The 18003-nt window shown below is 38.9% G+C and overlaps 1 non-coding gene across 1 annotated transcript; it reads right to left on the bottom strand.

Moving 5' to 3' along the window:
• Positions 1-11197: 11197 nt before the first annotated feature.
• LOC122102010 lies at positions 11198-11301 on the bottom strand. The gene has a single exon (XR_006146443.1). It is a non-coding gene; the product is annotated as a U6 spliceosomal RNA (small nuclear RNA).
• Between the last annotated feature and the right edge of the window lie 6702 nt (positions 11302-18003).

The raw sequence follows: 18003 nt of genomic DNA, 5'->3' as shown, positions 1-18003 counted from the left end.
GTCAGTGTGGGACACACAGCCCAGGCTCTCCACAGCCTGTTTGCTGGCCCTCATAGGAAGCAACACTCCTGGGTGACATCAGGGTCTATGAAAATGCAAAGCAGTATTTCTGGCAGTGAGGTTAATTAAAGGCCTACAACATGAAGCTCGAGCAAGAGTAAAGTAACCAAGTTTACTGCTTCAGGATGAATGCAATATGGAGAGATTAAACATGAAGAACAAAAGCTACAGAGGAAGAAAAAGAACAGATGAACATTCTATTCCCAAATCTAAAGTTTAGCATATCAATATGTTGTCAACAGAGTAAAAAGACACCCATGGCCTGGCACAGGTGGCTCACGCCTGTCATCCTAGCTACTCAGGAGGAGGCTGAGATCTGAGGATCACGGTCCAAAGCCAGCCCAGGCAGAAAAGTCTGCGAGATTCTTATCTCCAGTTAACCACCAGAAAACCAGAAGTGGTGCGTAGCTCAGTGGTAGAGAGCGTGCCTAGAGCTGAGGGACAGTGCCCAGGCCCAGAGTTCAAGCCCCACAACCAGCCAAAAAAAACAAAAGACACTCATGGAAAAGAAATATTTTCAAAATTTTATCTGGTAAGGGGTTAGTATCAGAATATTTAAACAACTCCTGAAACTCACTACTTAACACCACCACTACGACCACCAAAAAACAAAAAAAAAAAACCAACCTGGTCTAAAAATAGGCAAAATACTACGTAAGCATTTTTAAAGAAGAGATATAAATGGTCAGTAAGCAATGAAAAGTTGTCTTTTATCACAAACCATTAGAGAAATGAAAGTGAATATCATGAGATGCCACTGTAGAAACATTAGAATAGCTGTTATAAGTTAGGTTTTTAAAAAGAGGTAGCCGAGTAAGTACTGCACCACGCACGTGGTATTCAGGTATGGGGTAGGTTTATTCATCGTTCAGGCTGGCACCAGGCCATCTTGGTCCTCCACGCGGTAGGGAAAGGCCTGGGAAAGAGAGAGCTGGGGAAAAGAGCTAAGAGAGAGCTAGAAAAGAGAGAAAATAGCTAGAAAAGAGAAGAGCTAGAGAAAAGCCAGAAAAGAGCAGAGAGAGAGAGAGAGAGAGAGAGAGAGAGAGAGAGAGAGGAGAGAGAGGAGAGAGAGAGAGAGAGAGAGAGAGAGAGAGAGAGGAGAGAGAGGGAGAGAGGAGAGAGAGAGAGAGAGAGAGAGAGAGAGAGAGAGGAGAGAGAGGAGAGAGAGGAGAGAGAGAGAGAGAGAGAGAGAGAGAGAGAGGAGAGAGAGGAGAGAGAGGAGAGAGAGGAGAGAGAGAGAGAGAGAGAGAGAGAGAGAGAGAGAGAGAGAGAGAGCGAGAGAGCGAGAGAGCGCGTCTGGGCCTGGGCTAGGCCTTATCTAGGGTATGGGTGGAGAAAGGTGTGGCCACATCAAATTCAGATGTGACCTCAGCGGATGCAGATGTGACCTCTTCCAGGTGTCCCAGTTGCCTAGGTAACGCAAGTACTGGGTGGAGACTTTGCTGCGAGGAGGGTGGAGTGTGCTAGCCATCCAGGAGCGGACCTTACATTATATATGTATAAGACAAAAACTAGTTATTGGCTAAGCAATTTGGGGAAGGGGGTCAGTCATGGGGCTTGAATTGAACTCAGGGTCTTGGCACTGTCTCTCAGCTCTTTTGCTCAAGGCTACTGCTCTACCACTTTGAGCCATAGTTCCACTTCCAGAAACTAGTTCTCGGATGCAGAGAAATGACAACTCTTATTTTCTTTTGATGAGACTGAATATGAATAACAGGCAGCTATTATTGAAAACTACATAAGAGATTCCTCAAAAAGTTAGAAATAGAATGATTAGATGATCCAGCAACTTCTGTACATATGTCTAAAGAAGTGAAAACATGGGCTCAAATGAATATTCATACATTGTTGTTCAAGCCAGTATTATTCACAACAGCCAAAAGGTCAAAAGAAATCAAGTCTCCAGCAAATGGATAAATATACAAATGGATAAATAAAATATACAACATACAAAAATGTTTACTGTTGAGCTCTAAAAAGGAAGGAAATTCTGGCACATGGTATAACATGGATGGATACCAAAGACATTATATTAAGAGATAAAAAAACAGTCACACAGAAAGACTCGACATTTATGAGGTACCTAGAATGGTCAGATTCAGAGCAACAAAAAGCAAGGAAGGGTATTAGAAAGAAGTGTAACTGCTTATTGGTCATGGTGTTTTAGTTTTCTAAATGAAAAGAGTCTGGAGATAGATGGTGGTGACAGTTTCACAGTAACGTTGCTGTCCTTCATGACACAAAATTGTTCTGTCATATGCAGATGAAAGAAAAGGGTGCTGAGGGTCCATATGATCCAAGTACATTATATACACTTACGTACTTCAGAATACCGTAAGCTCCCAATGCTATTTACAAGGGGGAACAAGAAAGAGTAATAGATGGGGTGAGTATGATTAAGGGTCATTAAATGCATATACATATAGTGTATTTTAATAAGGAAATATCACAATGAACCCCTTCATTCAACACTTTAATAGTAAAGATAGCTAACTTTTGAAAAATTGGCAGCACTTTTAAAACATATATTTACTGTAAATTTAAAAAAAAGGGCATGGAAATCACAGAAGATTATTGAATCGTATACTAAGTAGATCCCAGTCAGATTGGCTTAATGTATTTTTCTCTTCACAAGCCTTTCCACTTAACAAGGAAGTGTAGAAGGGATGGCTCAGCCCCAAGGAGGTTAAGATGACAAATAAAAAGATCAGCCTACTCATGTAACTGTAACCCCTCTGTACAATATTTTACACACGCATGCGCGTGTGCGCGCACACATGCACACACACACACACACACACACACACACACACACACACACACACACACACAAAAGATCAGCCTGGCACCAATGGCTATTGCCGATAATCCTAGCCACTCATGAGCCTGAGATCTGAGGATTACAGTTTGAAGCCAGCTCAGTGCAGTGGGTCTTGAATTGAAGTCAGGGGTTTGGCACTGTCTCTGGGCATTTTTGCTCAAGGTTAGTGGCTTACCACCTTGAGCTATAGCTCTAGTTCCAGAAACTAGTTATTGGATACAGAGAAAGAAGGAAGGAAAATGAACCACCAGAGAACCAGAAGCGGCACTGTGGCTCAAAGTGGTAAAGCACTAACCTTGAGCGAAAAAGCTCAGGGACAGCACCCAGGCCCTGCGTTCAAGCCCCATGAGTGAAACACACACACACACACACACACACACACACACACACACACACACACACACACACACACACACACACACACACACACACACACACACACACACACACACACACACACACACACACACACACACACACACACACACCCCCAAAAGGATTCTAGTGGGGACAGAGTGAGGAAAGGGGTGGCATAGTTGAAAAGAAATGTTCTATCTACCTGACTTATGTAACTGTAACTCCTCTGTACATTCATTACCTTTATAGTAACAATAAAAAATATTCTAAGAGGATTCCAGTGAACCTGCTGGTCCAGAAGATGATTGACAAGATTTCTTACAACAGACAAAAAACTACTTATGATAACAGAGGAAAATTAACTTGCCTGATTTATGAGAATCAAGTAGTTAAATTAGGATGAATCTTCAGACCTTGAATCTCCAGACACTGAATGTAATGAAGAAATAAAGATCTCCTTAAATATGAAAAACAGCTGGGCACCAGTGGCTCACACCTGTAATCCTAGCTACTCAGAAGGCTGAGATCTGAGAATTGCTGTTCAAAGCCTGCTCTGGCAGTAAAGTCCATGAGACACTTGTCTCCAATTAACCACCAGAAAACTGGAAATAATGCTGTGGCTCAAGTGGTAGAGCGCTAGCCTTGAGCTGAAGAGCTGAGGGACAGAGCACAGGCCCAGAGTTCAAGCCCCACGACCAACAAAAACAAACAAACAAACAAATAAATAAAATTATATATCCATAAACTGCCCCATGGTTGCTTACTCAATCTTGTGGAGTTTGAATAGCAATAATTTTATACATTTTAGGAAGCATGACCCCTTTTCCTCTGAAAATATGAAGATTCTGGTTTTTCCACGTGTGCATGTTTAAGGGAGATTAAACATCAACAAAAACTGAATAATGCAAAGCTAACAATGAAGAAAGATAATATGATCCCCATGTGAATTGAAAATTTATAGCTAATTCACAAAAAAGAAAAAATACCTATAAATATCCGCAAAATAAGCTTGGGAGAGTTCAAAACTACTTTTTTTTAGTTGCAAATATGAAGAGTAATTTCCAAGAAAACATTGAGCAAATTTATTTTTTGGCAAGGTTTTTTTTTTTTTTTTTTGAGTCCAGTTGTGGGGCCTGAACTCTGGGCCTGGGCACTGTCCCTCAACTCTTCAGCTCAAGGCTAGCGCTCTACCACTTGAGCCACAGTGCCACTTCCGGCTTTTTGCTTATGTGATGCTGAGGAATCGAACCCAGGGCCTCAGGCATGCAAGGCAAGCGCTCTACCACTGAGCCACCTTCCCAGCCCTTTTGGCAAGGTTTAACCAGACAAAAACTCAGCACTTGACATAACTCGGGTTGGCATGTAGATGTCTGGCTCCCAGGAACATGTAGCATCAAGGATGTGAGTACCCAGTGAGCCCAGGTGAGCAGTGAGGGCAAGAACAGCAAGCAGTCACATACACCTGCTAGTGAGGCTACCTGCAATCTACCGGCGGCATGGGGTGAAGTGCCTTCTCATACTCTAGTTACACAGGGGAGGATGCGGAGGATACGCTGTGTCCAAAGACATGCAAAGTGAGCTTCAGGTAAGCAAAATGTAGGTGACCCACATGCTTTCCCACTTTTTACTAATATTCCTCTTGACCTGGATTTGTTGAAAGTTCACAATACATAAGCTATGTTGTATTTTTGTGAAGACAGCCAGTTCAGAGTTTGGGGCTTTCTACCTGCACAATGACGATGCGCTGTGCATCCACACTGCTCTATCATTTCTTAGCATCCTTATGACAACCGTTACATCTTCTCCTAAAAGACATGTAGCGGTGAGGAGAGGTGCGGCCTGGGAGATGCATGACTCGCACCGCTTGTTACTTGCTAGCTACATTACTCCAGAGTGGAGGTCACTACAAATCAGTACTTTCTACCAGAATAGAAACAGAATGAAATCATTAGATCTATAGTGTATAGATCTATATAAACTTAGATCTATATTTGCCCTTACGACAGATCATAGAAGAGAATCAAACATTTACTGTCAACCTTCAAAGAGGACTTTAGGTATGCCAGTGATCTTTTCTTATTGAAACATTATCAACTCACATTTGATAGAACAGGAACAAGACCATGAGAACAGAACTTCCAGTCCTGGAAAAATCTTGTCTTCTTCACACTGTTTCTGATTTCACTGAAAGTATTCTGAGAAGTAGTCTAAGGAAGTTCTCTTTAATTCAGGTAAAGGGCTTGGTTTCTCTTTCGACTTTTAAAAGAAAACACGGGTTTAGAGTGGATAAGGTCAGACTATATGGTAATGCGTTCGTTTTTGTTATGAGAGACAAATTTGAACATGGCTAGACTACAGGGTCCCAGGACCTGTACCAAGTTCTTTCCCCCTGAGCTCAGATTTCTGGTAATGCTTACTCAGCTCCTCCTTGGGAGGCCGTCAATAGGAGGTCTGCCTGCTTAGCATTATTTTCAGAGGGGGAGTAAGGGTGGGGAGAGAATGAAAATATGAGAGGTATCATAGATCAGATTTGTCACTTCTCTCTGGATGTCTTTTCTAACATAGAAACAGATTAGAGACCCAAGTTAGGCACATATATCATAAGCTAGCATTGTTATGGACAGACTCCTGCCTTGTCTCTCACTGAATTTACCTTAGGTTTATGATCAGACATGGTCAGTCTTAAGGATAAAATAATTTCTTAAGCTTAAAGGAATTTAAAAATGTCATGTTACCTCCAGTCTTCAAAGGTCAGGAGATTTCCATATTGTTCTCCCTTTCCCTCTTATCTGAGATGAACTTTGCCCTAATCTAGGATACACTAAACCTCTTTGCCTCTCTTCCAATTATGTTTGGATGAAAATCTCTATTCATGTGTCTGTCTGTCCTTCTGGACTATATTTAGCCAAGTTTCTTAACATAGAATCACTAAATTATAACTCCAGGTAAGTCTTGAAATTAGACTGGAGCCAACTGGCAGATTCAAATCAAGGTCAGCAGCACAGCAGCAAGGCCGTAGGCATTAGAAATGCATGATATCAAAACGTACGGAGGACTAACTGGTTGATGTGCCTGATGCAGAAAGAGTTCAGAAACCATGGAGACATTATGCATAAGCCACATAAGCCACTTCACTGCTTCCAGGTGTCTGCTTCTCTCCAGAAGATTTTCAACTTCTGGAGAATACTGCCATTTAAGAATACAACCCTTTCCAGCTCTGAAATGTTTGACTGTCTTAAATGAACTGCCAAGATAAATGAAAGCCTAATAGCTTGCCACCTGTAGCACCTGCACAGATATACTGTACAAGGCATCGGACAAGGTGAAGAGCCTCACCGCGCTACAGAAAGAACAGCTGATCCAGTCAGTGTCCATTTGCTGAACTGTTTGTGCAATCCCAGCTTGTGTTGGAAAGGAAATTTCTAGAAAGGTGGTGAACCCAAGGCTTTCATGCAAGAAGCATCTGTCATCTCAACAAGTCTTGTGGGAGATGCCTGCCTTTTTTATTTTAGCAAATGATGAGAAAGAGGCTATCTTAAAGAGCAATGGTGGTGGGGGGAGGATTGGGTGGGGGGGGCGGGGGTGTGTGGAAAGGGATGGGAAGGGGAGACAAAGGAGGAGGCAACAATGCTTGATAAGAAATGCACTCATTATCTTGCCCATGTAATTGTAACCCCTCTGTACGGTATTTTCACAATAAAAATAAAAAGAGCAATGGTGTCAGTGAACATGTGCTTTCTGAAGGAAAGCAGCAAGTCTCCACTGTCACAGGATGGTTAAAAAAACAAAACACCTGATTCAGATCCAGAGTTATTACCCTACTTGGAATAAAAGGAACTTTAATTGGCATAAAAGGAACACTTGGTTATTCATGGTGTATTTTTGGCCCTATCCCATTAAAAAGCCCCAAGGCAATCCAATTATTCATCTGTTGCTATTCTATATCAGGAGTTGGGAACCCTTTTTCTGCTAATGGCCATTTGTATATTTATAACATTACTTGAGTACCACAGAAAATTATCCATTTAAAAATTATCCTGTTTAGTAATCAGTGTGTCCACGGAGGATCTAGACAGTCAAATCCAACTGAACTGCACATGGCAGTAATACTCTGTTCTTTGTTATATATGTTTTTTGCAATGCACATGTTAAATAAAGGTTATTTTTTTTTAAAGGAAGAAAACCCAAAAGAAAGTTAGCTTACTATATTTCATCTAACATTTAATTAACTGATGGCTGAAACTGCTTCCTTTCGGTGAGATGTGTGATGTTAGCTGGTATTGATGATGTTCCTACTTCCAACCACTATTCCACATTCTGAAATGCAGTTAAATCTTTGCAATGGTAAGTTTTTAAGGGAGCTACTCATAGTAGTAGTTGCTCAGAACACAGATGTATATTGCAAAGTAGGTAATCTATCATGTCATATGTCAGACTTAAAGAACTCAAGTCATGAGAGGCTGCTGTACCTAGCTCATCACTGGTCTGTAGCTGACTGACTTCATACTGTAAGTTATTAGGCATGTCAGCTGGTTTTACATTGAATGGTGTAGCAAAGTTGTTCAATTCCACATTTTACTTGCACACCTTTGAATCGTTCATTAAATTTCTCAGTTAAGTCTCATACATTCACCAACACATTTGAATGTCTTAAGTCTTTGTCCTTCCAGAGTGGAGAAAGAGACTCGGCTGTTCCTTTAGAGTCTTACTTTCCACAGCCTTAATGCTTTATATGATTTCACATTTGAAAGCAGAATGCCGAGAAGCTGCTTGGAGCCCAGCTCTGAGAGGTACTTGGGAAAAATCACCATGAATGCTTGACCATGCAGCCACTTTGAATAATTTTTCTTTGTGGTCACCATTTGTAGGATGTCACATAACTTATGTTTTAATAACCATTCTGTGTATGTTGCCAGCTGCATGATTTTTTTTGCTTTGATCGCTGTTCTAATCCTACATCTTGAATTTGGAACATACCCAACATTTATATCATCAACCTCCGAGGTCTTCTCTGTGAACTGTGATTTCTTTAATCTTCTTCAGATTCAGTTTTGGAGGGGCTTGTTGATCATGAAAGTGTGGATACGGTTGGACTGCAGTTATTGTTTGTGTTGACAAAGAAGTTGAAAACATCATCATCAATAATCAGAGGCAAGGTCATTAACAGTACAAGGAATCATCTCATCTTACCTCACCATCATGGGATCACTAGTTCCACCAGTGTGTTCACACTTTTGCAATGAGTACAATCCCTGCGGGCCTGGCACTGACTGTCCTCTGAATCACCACAATACAGGCAGATGAGCCTTGAACAGCCAACACCAAGCAAATTTGTCTGCCCTATCATGTACAGGTATGTCTTCTACTACCCAGTGGTAGATACTCCTTAGCAGTCCCTCAAATTTATCTTATTAGTACAATACACTTAAAATAAATTTATGTTGCTATGAAGAAGGACCCTAGATGTACTGAATATTGAGTCCACCATCTTAATAGAGCAGACCAAATAATTTTGAGAGCACTATACAGCTGCTATGGGCAGAATGTTCTCCATTTCTGTTCTAATCATTGTTCCCAGTTCTTCAAATCTAAGTATTCTTGTCCAGAAGCAAAATTTAAAAAGAAAAAAATGAGAGATCAGGAAAGGAAAGGAAGTAATGCCACGTGTGTGCATAGAGCATTAGAAACTTTGCAACATCCCAACAACGCTATGCAGGACGTAGCCATGTATTACTCAAAGAACGTATTTTTCTGATTAAATGGAATTTTGTTTGTATGCATGCCCTGCTTTCTCATGTGATCATTAGCTATTCATGTTCTGTAACTGAACTTTTGAGGTCTCTGTTGTTAATCCACACTCATTAATGATCACTGGCTGGAATCCCCACACTGCCAGAAAAGCCCAAGAAAAGGGAGATGACTGTACTTACATAATGCATACATTTGCACCCGACTTTCAAAATTCTTAAATACTACACAGTTGAAAATTCATAGAGACACTCCTTCCTATGTTCTATTGCCATGTTATTTCATATTGTCTATTTTGTGTTCCACTTCTAGATCCTTTCTGTTCTTTGGATTTTTCTTATGAGAAAATTGTTTGGTTTTAGTGAATGTTCACCCTAGGTCTTGATACCTGAAGTCTGTCATCATTTCAAAGATGAGCACATTGTCTGAGTTTTCCCTATGGCTCCATGGTGAGAATTTGAACTTTCCATCAGAGCCATGGATGTAGAAGGCCATGGAAACCTTCTACCTAGGGTGGATTATTTGAAACTTTTCTATTTGAGAAAAGGGATTTCTTCAGATGAAGGTAATTTAAAATAGTAATTGCTGAAGGGTGTCTTCTAGTATCACTTCACAAATGACTCTTGGTTTCCTCTGATCCCTTTAAAATCTCCAAGCTGAGTTAAGTAATGCTTGATAATTAGCACGACATAATGGTCACAGAACTATTGGAGAGATTATAATGGGTGGCTTTATAGCCGCAGACTATGCTTACAATTCCTTCTCAGTATTCATTCTGTTCCCACACATAATGATTATTCTTCTACATAGATTTGCACTTCAATATTTTATCATTATCCAAACATCAGATATGGAATCAGGAGCAACATCAAAGTCAGAGGAAATTATGCCCCAATGTTATTTTTGAGTAACTAGTAGTTCCTACTTGATTGGCATGAATTTTATTTGACGCCAAATTCAATAACACAGTTCTGGTCTGAAACTTTGGGCCAAAAAACTTCAGTGTTCCATTCATTAAATTCCTAGAGTTCACAACAGAAAACCTGAGCTCAATTCTGCTGCTGAGTTACTAGTCCCAATCAGCTCAAATCCCTTGACTCGTCCTGTTAGCTGTTTGCTTTCCTTCCATTTGTAAAATGGCAATAATCTAAATTAAATCTGCAAATAGTCATCCAAAGTCAGGGACCACATTGTAGGATGTTCTAAAGTGTGTCATACAAATGACTCTGTCTTTTTAATTAAAAAGAAAACACATATCCTGCCAGTTTAGAAATACTAGGAATCACTAAAGATTTTAATTGGTAAAATTTCTTAACCTGTCCTGGGTGACTAATTTTTGTGTGCAAACCTCAGTACAAAACTCCTTTTATGGTCTGACCTGTTGGCACATGTCAAGTATAATTTGGTGTTATAGTGCTTAGTAACTGAAGGCACTGAATTCAAACCTCAGTAATACAAAAAAAACCTCTATTATTGGGGGCTGGGAAGGTGGCTCAGTGGTAGAGCACTTGCCTTGCATGCATGAGGCCCTGAGTTTGATTCCTCAGCACCACATAAGCAAAAAGAAAAAAGCTGGAAGTGGCGCTGTGGCTCAAGTGGTAGAGTGCTAGCCTTGAGCTGAAGAGCTGAGGGACAGCGCCCAGGCCCAGAGTTCAGGCCCCACGACTGGACCAAAAAAAACCCAAACTCTATTATTTATGGTATTAAATGATATTTTAAAATATTCATATATTATGGAATGGATAAATCAGACTACTTAATAGATTCCTTCTTTATATAATCCAATCAGATTTTCACATTATACTGCTTACTCAAGTTAAACACATAGCAGAATTTTGGGGTCCAGATTACAGTGTTGAAATTATAGGCTGAAGAGTTTGGATTACTTTAGTCCATGAAAGTGAGAAGAGAATTAAAATTCATTAAAATTGGCGTAATAATATCAAGCAAGGAGACTGCTTGCTTGAGTCATGCCTCCAGCCCTTTTTACTTTGGTAAGTTTTGAGGGTAAGTGTCATTTTATGCCTCGGCTGGGGAACAATCCTCTCACGGTGCTGTCTCAGGTCACTGAGGATGACAAGAATGTGCCACCATGCCCAGATACTGCATGAGATTGAGTCCCAGCAAGTCCTGAACCTTGATTCCCTGATCTCCAGCTCCCAAGAACTAGGATTACAGGCTTAAGCCACCACTCCAGTCTCAACTAATGCAATTAAAATGGAACACTTCATGAATCTGCATGTCATCCTGCACAGGGACCATGATTATCTTTTCTGTATCATTCTGATCTTAGTATACGTGCAGCCCAAATGAGCATAATTAATGCAATTTTTAAAAATTAAAAATAAGTTACATATCACTTAACTTTCCTCAGATATGAGAATATGAACTGTACTTCTGGTAGATGAATTTCTGTCATTCTGTTTTTCAATGTGTAAAATCTGTTAGTGTAATGATCTCTTCTAATACCTCAATTATTAATATGGAAGGCTTGGCCCAAAGGTGAGGACTGGATGCTACCATTCAGAATGGGACTGCTCCACTACGGACAGAGATGAAAACACACAGGCAGATTTTAAGACTCAGGAGGAGAAGGGAAAGTGAGCAATTAACTATAAATATTTCTATGTAAATAGTGAAAGTCTGCTGTGCCCAGACTTCTCTACCATATCCAGACTTCTCTACCAGCGCTGTAGCTTTTGTTTTGAGATAATTTGGACTTCTGACATTCTTTCTATCCATTCTCAGACTGATTCTGATACCAGAATGGAAATGAGGCACCATGCCCATCCCTGAAAACCTCACTGTCCTGTCTGACCATATGCATCTACATCTTCCGCAGATGTCCTACAGCCAGAGGACATCGACGGAATGTACAGTCCATTCAGAAGACCCTTCTTAATCCCTCTGTTAGTGACAAATCTGAGCCAACAGGACCAGTAAGCAACCTAGCTGCAACTGCTGTTAGAATTTAACTATACCACTCTGAAAGGTTGCTGTATCATAGCTGCCTCCCACTTGACATGTGAGCCTTCCCCAGCAGTGGTCTTGGGTGGACAAAATGACTAATCAGATTGCACTTTTGAAAAGAAAAACGGGCATTCTATGTAGTGCTGGTCAATGTATCATGATGATTTTCTGGATAAATGAAATGTCAGGGTTAAATGCCCTCCAGCTACCTGTAAAAATGTAAGCCAGATATACAGGCGTGGTAGAGTTTTGAAATACTATTCAATTGGTTTTCATCTTCTGAAAAAAACCAGAAAATGTATTTTATGCTCCACATTTGTCAAAACATATACTGAATAAAAAGTAAAAATATGGCAATAGAACGGTCAAATTTAATGTATGTGTCCAAAATATCTCACAGGAATACATTTTGCCAACTACAAGAATGTTCCTATACATTGCTTTATTTTCCTCCTTTAAGACTAGTGTTGTGCTTTTATATCTGCATTATGAAACAACAGGAGACAGTGTTGTTAACTCTCTAACTGAATCTACGAGTCATAACATGTAGAACTGCTGCAGTTTAAAAGATACATTGTTAATTAAAAATCAGTAAACATGTTACTGATTTACATATAACATTTAAAATGAGACTATAATGGTATAGATAAAATGGGATAGAACAATTTTTGGCAAATCAAAAATTTGTCAGTTTTGAATGCTTAGGATTTAGAAAGGCAGAATTATGAAAAAAACTCACTTTGCAGATGAGCTATGTTTAATGTGTCACATCCATTTTCTTATTAACCAAAAGCACACTTATTGCTGACAACACACATTTTGAATAATGGCAGTGCTCTGAAAAGATAAAATCATTTCAATCAAAATTTACTCAATATGACTTCTAAATATCAGCCACGGTGTCAATTTTAAGAACACGATGAGGAATAAATACTATTTTGTAACTTCACTGAACTCAATCTACTAGGATTAGCCTAAGTTTTTTTTTTTAACTGTAGTTCTTTTAAAACTGGGTCCCATTCTAAAGCCCAGACTGGCCTGAAACCGGTGATCCACCCTCCTTGCCTCAGACTCCCACGTGTGGGGATTCCAGGGGTGCTTTACCATCCCTGAAAGGGTTTCCTTATCATTATTAGTACTCTTCCCAAAAAGTTTATCTTACAATTTTAAAGTAATCTAACATCATTACAAGCCACATTAATATTTCAGCTTCCAAAAACACAGTATTTGTAAATGTTCATTTACAGAACAGTTTTCAATTCTAAGAATTCCAGAAGAAAAAGTAGATGGTGAGGTTAGTATTTTATTAGTTCTTTCTTCTCCACTGTAAGATCCCAGCAGCTCTACATCCTGATTTGAAGCTGCTATCCAGAAAACATTTCGGAGTATTATAATTGAGGAAGAGCAGATCTTACCAAACAGTCAGCAACTACACTGCTCTCTGAAAACAATGATGAATTTGGATATCAGGAAATGATCATATAAATTAAGGAGCACAAATAATTCATACAGGTCCATTTGTTTTCTCCCACATTATCAGAGAGCTCTCCTCATTCCACAGGTAATATTTTTTTTCAATTAAAAAAGAGAAATTATTTTATTATAAGGACTCTGAGGGATACTTGGCAAATGCCTACTTGCCTGTGTTGTACTGTGAAAACTGAAATGCAAGAAAGTTAGTATCAGAAATGGCAAAGCTCATTTGTCTCAACTACGGTGCTGTTCTAGTAAACTCCTCATATCTGACTGATGTGTGTAAGAGAATATTCATCTTGAACCTACTTATCCTTAAGCTAATAAGTCTCTCACTGGTCATTTCTTTGTAAGGAAGGTCTAACAATTTTGAAGGTTACTCTTATAAATTATGTGTGTTCTAGGTTTCATGTTGGTATGGATATAGTATAGTTTCACTTGTAGTTACTATAGGAGTTCACTTGTAGCTCACCATGTTTGACTAGATTGAAGGAACTTTTTTCTTTTTTCAGCAAAATCCCAGTCAATTAGGAGCATCCATACTGTGTCATTAGGGACTTACCTACTTTAAAGTGTCAGTTTCTTTACATTCTCCTCAGTTACAAATCAAAGTTTATTTGTTTCGTAGGAAGTCATTTTTCACCCATTAAATACCCTTAGATAATAACAAAGTAACTTTAAACCCTGTGTCTAACTTTATTTAGAAAAATAGCAGTTTTAATATATGTGGTAAAACTGTATTTCAAGATAGTTTACCATATTGTAAAACAAACAAACAAACAAAAATCTGTTCTGGTCCTAGGGCTTGATCTTAGGGCCTGGGCAGTCTCCCTGACCTTCTTATTTTTTTTTTTCTCCTCAAGTCTAGCACTCAATCACTTGAGCTCCACGTCTAGCATTCTGTTAACTTATTCACTGCACTGCAATCCTCAGATCTCAGCCTCCTGAGTAGCTAGGATTACAGCCGAGCGCCACTTGTACCTGGCTCACAGTATGATTTTTTAATTGCACTGAAAATGTTAAAAAAAAAAAAAAAAAAAGGAATTCGAATTGATTTCTGACGTCTTATCTTGTTTACCTGAGAAAGTCTCCAGAAATGGCTTAATAAAATCATCTTGAAATACTGTCCTTAACCTGCAATAAAAATACTCTTGCTTCTCAATTACATGTGCTTCACATGAATTAATAATAAAATAATTAGATGATTTTTATCACTTTATGGCATAGACTATAATGTCAATAAAAATAAAAATAACAGGCAAAGGCTGTCTCATATATGTGTGTGTATATAGGTATAGATATGTAACTATTAAACATAAATCTACAAACAGACTTTCTTACACATATAGATATTATAAATTACAATCTATATGTTAGATATATTTATATTTATTTATTTATTTATTTAGGGTCCAGTCATGGGGCCTGAACTGTGTGGGCTTGGGTGCTGTCCCTCAGCTCTTCAGCTCAAGGCTAGCACTCTACCACTTGAGGCACAGCACCATTTCTGGCTTTTTTCTCTTTGCTTATGTGGTGCTGAGGAATCGAACTCAGGGCCTCATGCATGTAAGGCAAGCGCTCTTATCAGTGAGCCACCTTCCCAGCCCCATTAGATATATTTATTATACATATGCACTTACAGTAATTATTAATGCCATGTGATAAGAATTTTCTCTTGAGGATGCAATTGAGCTTTAATTAAATAGTTTCTGTAGCCGACTGACTTTTTTTTTTTTTGGTCAGTCATGGGGCTTGAACTCTGGGCCTGGGTGCTGTCTCTCAGCTCTTCAGCTCAAGGCCAGCACTCTACCACTTGAGCCACTGGGCCACTTCCAGTTTTCTGAGTGGTTTATTGGAGATAAAGAGTCTCACGGACTTTTCTGACCAGGCTGGCTTTGAACCATGATCCTCAGATCTCAGCCTCCTGAGTAGCTACAATTACAGGCATGAGCCACTGGCGTCCGGCCAATTGACAATTTTGAACAATATATGTTGTATTAAACAGAACAAGCCAATTAATGGTAATTATCTAGTTATTCATCTAAAGATCTGTAGATAGGATAATCTTAAAAATATACTTCTTGGACTGAAAAATCATATTTAAGGAAATAAAATCTATTTGAAGTAGGAAAAAAAATCTATGTTTTAGTCCAAGACAAATATAATATTGTTTCTGAGAAAAACAGTATCACTGGCATGCAATGTAAGAACAGTCAATTGCAAGATATGGCTTCTCATGAACAGCTTTCATGCACTGTAAGGATCATTACTATGTTGATAAATGTTACTAGACTACAGAGTAAGGGGTACATTGCCCTTTGCATTTGGGAAATTTCATATACCCATAATCCCCACCTTAGAGTGTCCTCTGAAAGATAATGATGTTTATTCAGTAAAGAAATCTTTTAGTTTCCTTTAGTCTAGGATTCCCCATTATCTATGACTTGGTCTTATTCTTGACTCTGAACACCTCTTAACATAGCAGTCATCAAATGCTATCCATCACAACTTAAGCTGAAACAGCATATGAAGAATTCCTCTAAGTCACACTAAGCAAGTTCTCAATAAACATTTGTTTCATAAAGAAATCAGAACCACTCAATAGAATAACACATCCACTAGAAAGAATAATATTTTGTCATTTGTAGGGGTTTGTACAGACCTAGAACAAATCATGTAAAATTAGGTAAGCCAACCTCAGAGACACAAATGGCTTGTGTTTACTCATATAGGTGAAAGTTAGGTCTAAAATACACTGGCACATGATAAATTATACACTGGGACATGATAAATTATACACTGGGACATGATAATTTATACAGAACTCTAGGCACTCACACACAGTGAGACCAAAGAGAATACTCTTTGGAGAGCAACACAAAGAAACAATGTCTATGTGCATCTGATCATGTAAAATAGTATTTATACAAAGGAACTCTAGGATATGGAAATAGGAGTTTTTTTCTTCATTGATATTTTTCTTTTCTGTCTTGTTTATTTATCTTTGGGAAGGAAAGGGGGGCACAGCAGCAGAGGAACAAAGATGAACAAATATAGACAACTATTTTTTTTTATTTTTTTTTGCTTATGTGGTGCTGAGGAATCAAACCCAGGGCCTCAGGCATGCAAGGCAAGCACTCTACCACTGAGCCACCTTCCCAGCCCATAGACAACTATTTTGAAAATGAACTATACAACTTGTTGATGAGGACAGGAGGAAAAAGCTGGGAGAGATCAGGGAAATGGGTGACACTGTCCGGAAAGAAAAATCATTATCTGACTTGTGTAACTGTAACCCCTCTATACATCACCTCTGTATTAACAATTTTAAAAAAGAAATTAGAACCAGGTAATATTGCTACAAGCTAACTTGGACACTGTGAGACTATTTAATTTATATCCTTACTGACAATGTGTTGGTTTTAAGAGGTTCCTGCAAGCTGCTTTTGTTAAAAAGTATCAATGATTAAATGAGCCCACGATTTCTGCATGTGTCTCTGCCCTAAGCTACAGTTCTCTGCAACTGTTTTTCTAATCATGTTGGAATCTAGGACTGACAGGACCACAGTAATCATCTTTATGACAAGAGATTTAAAACTACTCCTAAGGAACAAGAGAGCCTGCCTAGTAGAGACCACCCACCAGGCAACGAGGACTTGTTTAACTTAACCAGTGACCAGTGATGAGTGATGACAGTGATAACCAATTCTCCAGAACCTTCCCAGAATGAGGATTGAAACAATGATCAGCCAAGCCATACTTTGCCAAGGGCTATTTAACAATTATACATATTCTTCTGCTCCAGTCTCCAGGTCTGTGTTTATTTAAACCTATAGCGCTCATATCCCTACCTGGGTAATTGGAGATGGGCTGATCACTGCACCTTGACCCAGAGGTAACTGTGCCATTCAGTAAAGCTCCTTTCTCAGCCCTCTGCATGTCTGGCAGACAGAGGATTGTGGCAAGGGCCAACTTGTTGCACTCTGGGAGGGTCTGAGTCTGGGGTCTAAACTATGGTTTCATAATGACATGGATAAATTAATTTTTCCATTATTTGGTCATGAAAAGATACTGCATTCATCCTATTTCTAATAAATACTCACAGTCAATGGTAATTATGTATTCTGAAGATGATACTAACTAGGACAATACTAAATCTTTCTAAATCCATGAATAGTTTAGTTTTGCTCACAAGCACTTGTGCCAATTCCAAAACGATAAATGTTATACTCCTGCAAGCAATTATTTCAAATCTTTCCACCCATTTCAGAATTTTAGTGGGCATATATTCTCGTTCTGGAGCCATATTCAACACTGTTCTAAATGTATATATCAGGTTCTTAAATTATTTTTTTCCAAAATAAACCCACTTTCTAAGAACAGACTTTTACTTATATTGAGCTCTGTTAAATATAAACAACACATTTCTTTCAGGCTCTTGCTCTTAGATTTGATCTACTTAAAATATAAGAGAAGCTGCAAGTGAGATAAATTGCCAGGGTTATGAATTCTGCCTTTAGCATTCACTGACAAATCTAAATGCTGTTGACAGTTTTGTATTTGATTCACAATGT

Source organism: Dipodomys spectabilis, unplaced genomic scaffold (assembly GCF_019054845.1).
Source record: "Dipodomys spectabilis isolate Male_0828 unplaced genomic scaffold, ASM1905484v1 ptg000714l, whole genome shotgun sequence".
NCBI lineage: Eukaryota > Metazoa > Chordata > Mammalia > Rodentia > Heteromyidae > Dipodomys > Dipodomys spectabilis.
The sequence above is the reverse complement of the archived record's forward strand: the minus strand, read 5'-3'. Positions and strand labels throughout refer to the sequence as shown.